At 30.3% G+C, this 6,318-nt stretch overlaps 1 protein-coding gene and 1 long non-coding RNA gene across 7 annotated transcripts in view; one reads left to right on the forward strand and one right to left on the reverse strand.

Moving 5' to 3' along the window:
* Positions 1 to 6,318, reverse strand: part of LOC117175240 (heterogeneous nuclear ribonucleoprotein K) — a 374,225-nt gene that overhangs the window by 331,081 nt on the left and 36,826 nt on the right. The window contains exon 1 of one of the 6 annotated variants that reach the window (XM_033364914.1): positions 2,862 to 2,959. The exons of 4 other annotated variants lie outside the window; for them this stretch is intronic. The gene's annotated coding sequence lies outside the window, so the exon portion shown is untranslated. Of the gene's footprint in view, positions 1 to 2,861; positions 2,960 to 6,318 lie in introns of those variants that run through there. One more of the 6 variants, XM_033364917.1, reaches the window with a different exon arrangement.
* LOC117175243 overlaps positions 1 to 6,318 on the forward strand; it is a 225,958-nt gene that overhangs the window by 146,654 nt on the left and 72,986 nt on the right. The gene's annotated exons all lie outside the window — the stretch shown is intronic.

The raw sequence follows: 6,318 nt of genomic DNA on the forward strand, positions 1-6,318 counted from the left end.
GTATTCGCGTATTCCGCGTAATGTATTCGCGCGCTTAGTTTTCGACTCATAAATTATAAATTACAACTCCACATTTAGGCGCTGCATTCATGAGTGAAGAGAGAATTTTCTCGAAAATATAATAATCTATGATGCTATTTAAGAGTGCTGTCAGTACAGAAATAAATAAACAAAATTTGAAGTTTTCAGATGAGTGAAAAAACATGATGTAAAATCTAAATTACCATTTAAAGATAAAACGCCCACTTTCGAGTTGAAGTATTGCTGAATTAAGCCCGAGAAAGTTTAATAAGAAAAAGTTATTCAGTTTCGCGAAACTAGATGTGGAAATTTTCAATATGAAATTGACATGAAGCTAAAATGAAACATGCGCGGCTACAGATTCCGATAAATAATTAAATTTTCATTTAAAAATGAACTTGGTTAGAAAAATATTAAGTTTCTGAATGTAGCTAAAAAAGGTTTGAGGGCATGCTCTTTGGTGACCACGTGGCGAAACTTCACGGAGAAACTTTCAGTTATAAAATTTGATGGTATAATATTTATTTTTACAATACAATAGCAAGCCAGGATATAGAGTCACTCTTGCAAGAATTACTATTGTGAATAATAAAGCCTGAAGTTATTACGTCTATTGAAATATAAAATAAATGATTAAATAATTGCACTTATACCAAAAGAATCTTACTATAATCCCTAAAACAGACTGTGAAGTTTACAAAACACAATAGTAAAAACATTCTGTCTATGCCCATTCTACGCATTTCTAATTTTCCTCGTATAAAATAGGAAAAACTTCCATGGTCGAAAAAGCAAAATAAAAATAAATTCGCATTCACTTCACGCACTATACATTTTATACATTAAACATACAATTAGATATTTATATTTTATTCTAAGCTGAAAGAGAAAAAACGTTGTTAGAAGATATAAGCCCTGGTGGGAATTGAACACGGGTCTCCGGGGCAGCAGAACGAAGACAGTTCCCTGTGATAAAACAAATTATAAGTTTTAGGAATTTTATCATCCTCATGAACTTCGACGCGTGTAATGACGTCATTTGGCACTAAGTCGCGAAACACTATATTCAATTGTTTTTTCTTTCATTGCACCTTCCTGTTCCTGCATTCTTACCTGTTTTTCAACTTATGTTATTTTAAACGCTAGTTTTTTAAACTACGGTTTTATCATTTAATTTGTGAATATCACTTTTTTCAACTTCAATCTGCTATCAAAAATATGAATTTTTCTAACTATAAATGGCAATTATTAGGTTTGTAGTATATTTATAAATGAAATAGAAAATGTACTTCTTCCTATGGCTGCGGCAATAATACTATTTTCTCGGCTATATCCTAGATCGCCATCGAACTTTTGTAAATATCAATATTATAATGCCAAATTTCACGATCAATAGTTTCTCCGTGTAGTCCCCAGTTATAAGCATTTTTTTGGTGTTCACTGTGTCCATGCGGATTGAGATATCGTGTTTAAAAGTTGACAGATTAAATAAAAAGCACTAAAGAACGTTTGTATACATCAATATGTTTATAATTTTAAAGAAAGTTTATTTATAAATTGATAAAATAGGATATTACCATTCGAGTTATAGCACTTTGCATGTCATTTTTGGTTTGATGCATTTCAGATTTTTTGATTCGCGCATATTGAACACTGACACCAATTTTAGACCTAATCTTCTAAACCTTAATAAAAATTAATATAAGCCATAAAATTGGCACATTATTTGCAAATAAAAAAAATTAGTATCTGCACACACGTAATCTATCATTATTTTTTGAGAATTTTTAGAGATTTCTAGTGGAGAAAAAACGAAACTTCGAACGTCGGTAAAGTCGAGATCACGTGACTAAGTTCGTTCATGACATTTTTGTGTAGAAAATGAAATGATTTTCATTTATTTTGGTCCTCACTAGCCCACACGGATTGAGATATCGTGTTCAGGATTTAGGCAGTTATACAGAAAGCACTAAGGAACTTTTGTGTATATCGAAATGTTTATAATTACGAAGAAAGTTTTCTAGTCAAATACCTTTGATCACAACGTGTATGAAATAAAACAAAAAATATAATATACTTAATATATTATATAATATATATTTTGCTATAATAAAAAATATAATGTTTTATGCATGAAATAAAATATTTCAGAAAATATTGGGGATCTAGTTTTTTGCTGCACCCTTCAATTATTATATAATTTTGTATACTATACTTCAATTTTTGAAATCATTATTTATGTTACAGTTAGTCATTTCAAAACATTTTACTAACATTTTTTAAAGTGCATGACTTGGTACTCAAAAATGTCACAAATTCAACTTATCGAAGTCAGAAGAATTTAAAATCCAATTAATTTACAATTGTATCATTTAATGTGGGGATAGTGAAATTTAAAATAATTGCCAAGTTTTTCCTATTAAACATTAAACAAAATCCCAGCCAAATAACAAATTAAGCGTTTCTCCCGATTTATCCTAATCTTAAAACATTCCCGTTTCAGCAGCTACCATGCAACTTGAATAATAAACTATTGTAATTCTAAAAACAGAATTAACTACCTCCGAAACTTCAGACTTGATGAGGTTTTATTCTTCTCCGAAGTAATTTAATATACCACGACGTACAACGATGATAGCTGAATTCAGCGGTGACAATAACGCGGCCACGCTGCCGTGGCATCGGGCGGTGAAACAAAAAATCAAGAACGTCCTCCAAAAGGAAGCCGCGATCGTCAACTCTAGTAGGACACGAAATCGCACACATAATCCAACGTGGGTGCAAGTCTTTCGATGTGCAGCGGTGGTTAGACCAGTTTTCAAAGTGCGAAAAAGGCTTACAAAGGATAGAGATCCGGCGGAATGAGTTGACAAAAGCCGACCAAACATCCGATATAAAATTCGGTAACACGATGGATATCCCAGAAGTCTAGGAACCACGAAGCACGAGCGGTTTACAGACTACCGTGTTCTCCACTTCGTGTTACGCTCTTTGTGGGTCTCCATGGCATCGAGCTGCCCTCTTATCTCTCGTATCGTCCAATCAAAATCCCGACATCATCCTTTGCGCCAATTGGCTGACAACGGACACTTTGTGGACTGTAATTGGTTAAATGCCTAAAGTTGCCATTGGTAACCGTTCATATCAACAAACGTGCTGGGTCGATAGAGTTCATACTATCTATACTTTCTGCCTTACCTTCCACCTTCCATTTCTAACATCAAGACTACTGACCCTTTCCAATCAAGATGCCCCCCACCCCTCCGTGAGGATGTTATTATACAACTTCAAGATTTTTAATCAACTAGCGTAGCGAATTTTTGACCATCATATTCTTAATTTTGGACTCGAATTTTTTATTCGAGATGAAACAAAAAAAATTAACTTTTAAAGTGCTTTCGTTTTTTAAAAGTGTTTAGTCTCCTATAAGTATTTTTAAATTCACGTATTGTATTGATAATTGCATTAACTTGATAAATGAACAACTACTCATAAATGATATCTACTGTCCAACGGAAAAATATAGTAAGTCAAATTTGTCACAAAGGTAATTTCCCCGAACAAAATTTTCTAGCTATTTACATAGGCTATACTACGCAGGTTATAGTTGAAATATTTTATAGTAGGACATTACAATGTTCTTGTGACGTAGACATACGAGTAGAAATACGAGTAGAAATACGATAATAAAAGTATTAGATTGATTTGCATAGTTATTTCATACATAGTACACAGTAATACAAGATGATGAATTTTAAATGTAGATGAATTTCATTTTTTCATTAAATTAAACTACTTGATTTTAACCAGAAATGGAACGCCTATTTTGATATATGCCCTCAGATCTATACGGATTTTGATTATAAATAAAATAATCGTACATGTATGATACAAAGGCATATAAAAAAGGATTGAAGATTCACGTTCTGTACCTGGTAGCTTGAAATGGATATAAGTGCTTTGTTTAGTGTCGTTAAACTCTTTTTTCCTTCTACTAATCTCATTGACTTGAAGGATAAAATAACTTGGTTTATTAGGCATAAATAAATCATTTATTCAATACTCACGTTAAAAATAGAAATAGAGTTACTTTTTCAAGAAATAGGGAAAAAAATAAAGGAAAGATTAAAGATTTATTTTCGTGTTCAGAAAAGAAACAATATTTTTATAACAGATTGTGTAATTGTTAAATAACGCTCAGTAATTTTAAATTTTTTCTGTTATTAAAAAATGAATTTTTTAAATTTCATATATATATGCTAAGATATACTTATATTAACCTTTAATTTGAATTGAAAAAAGAGGAAGAAAAACTTATGAAAAATGACCAATGTAAGTCGAACACCGGCTGAAGGGACTGCAAGTAGACAATTTGTAACGACTGCCAAAAAAATTTGACCCCAGGCTGGGCCGCTCATTGCGCACCACTGTTTATTTCTTGCATAATTAAAAAGAAATTTGGAAGGAATTGCATATTTGAATAAAATTATGAATCGAACCAAAACATACATGATCTGGCACTTTTTTGTAGGACTTATTTTTTCAAAAAATGTATACTCCTTTTCAATGATCTTTATTAAAAACCGAAGTTTAATTCCGCTCTATTGTATTATTCACAACTTTCTTCTAACTGCAATTCATAACACAGTAGACAATTAGACATAATGTAAAAATTACAATGAACGTGACAAGTCAAAACTTCCATTTTAATATTGAGTCTATTAAATTAAAAAGGAAGATATTTTAAAATTATTTACGCCTAGCGTTATAATGCTTAAAGCTTCTTGTTCTTCAAAAATCAATATATTCCAATCAAGATTTTTTTCTTCTTAAATCTTGTAAACAGGAACACATGTTTTCATGTAATAAATAAGTGACGAAATTTTGTTATCAAATAATTTTTTTAATGTGATAAGCCGTTATTATTTCTGCCGTCTTGGAGAAAAAAGTTACTCTCTAAAGTTTGACGTAAGGGTCATTTTCGCGTTGCAGCGTATACGTAAAGAAGACTCACGTCAAAACGAAGATAGTGAGTTTCTTCACGCAAACAGCAGATTTGGCTTAATCCATTTTTCCCTCTCGGCGGATTGTTCACCTTGGCACACGGGGTATTTCCTAAATTAAATTTTTTACGTAAGAAAAAGTCGTGTCTACTAAAATGTAATATTTTTTCTCGATGCTTCAAATCAAAGAAAAAGGTTTGAAAGTGTAAAATTAAAAATGTAAAGCATTGAAAAAATTCTGCATTCAAGAATCAAATCTTAAACAATTTAAAATTTTAACATTGAAATTTAATTTGGTTTTGAATATAAGGGTTTAATATCGTAAAATTGATAATTGTAAGCCTTCGAACTTGATTAGGCTTAAATTAATGGCCTCCAAAATCTGATAATACCCAAATACAAACATTTAGAATTCTGCATTTCAATTTTCAATTCAAAACTTTCAAAATTAAATAATTTGAATTTATCAGATTCTATACTTGAAGCATATTCAAAATTTAAAAAATATTAATGCTTCCATTTTTAATTTATCAAATCTATAAAAAAGTTTAAAATAATACAATTCTAGGACTTTCTGTTTATAAAATTACTCAATTTGAATGTTTTAAATTGAAAATATATTAAAACCTTTCAATTTAAAATTCCTCTCCCTATAAAACGTTTTCGATTTCAAGGACTTTACATTTATTCCAATTTTTCACGAGGTTTGACATCGAATAATCTGCTTATTGTAGCTTTAAATTATTTATATCCTAAAGCTGAAAAAAAATGTATTACCAATCATAAGTGATTTCATTTAAAACGTTTAAAATTAAATAATTTGGATTGACAGGTTATAACTCGAAGAATATTTGCAATTTTACAAATACTGAGATTTTGAATTATAAATTCATGAACTAGTTTCTTTTAATAATAATTATTTTTATATCTACGCTTCTAAAAGAAAATAATTACACTGTAATTTTAATTCTTTTCATTTACAATTTCTCTCCTTTAAAACCTTTTAATTTCAAGGGCTTTGAAATTATAATCCAATTTTGAATGGAATAATTATTTAATTGCTAACATACTTCTAATTTGGAATAAAATGTTGGAATAATAAAGTATTTCCATGCAAAATAGTTATGCTGAAGTTTAAATGTTTCCTTTTATATTTTGACACTGTCGACTTCTGAAAAGTTTCAAAATAAAAAATGTACCAGGTGTATACATATGAAACCGGTATTGCCATCTAGGGGCCAGTAGGCACACTTGTAGGCACTGTCGGAACTTACCATTTGTGCTAATTGGCGTA

This window comes from Belonocnema kinseyi, chromosome 6 (assembly GCF_010883055.1).
Source record: "Belonocnema kinseyi isolate 2016_QV_RU_SX_M_011 chromosome 6, B_treatae_v1, whole genome shotgun sequence".
Classification (NCBI taxonomy): Eukaryota; Metazoa; Arthropoda; class Insecta; order Hymenoptera; family Cynipidae; genus Belonocnema; species Belonocnema kinseyi.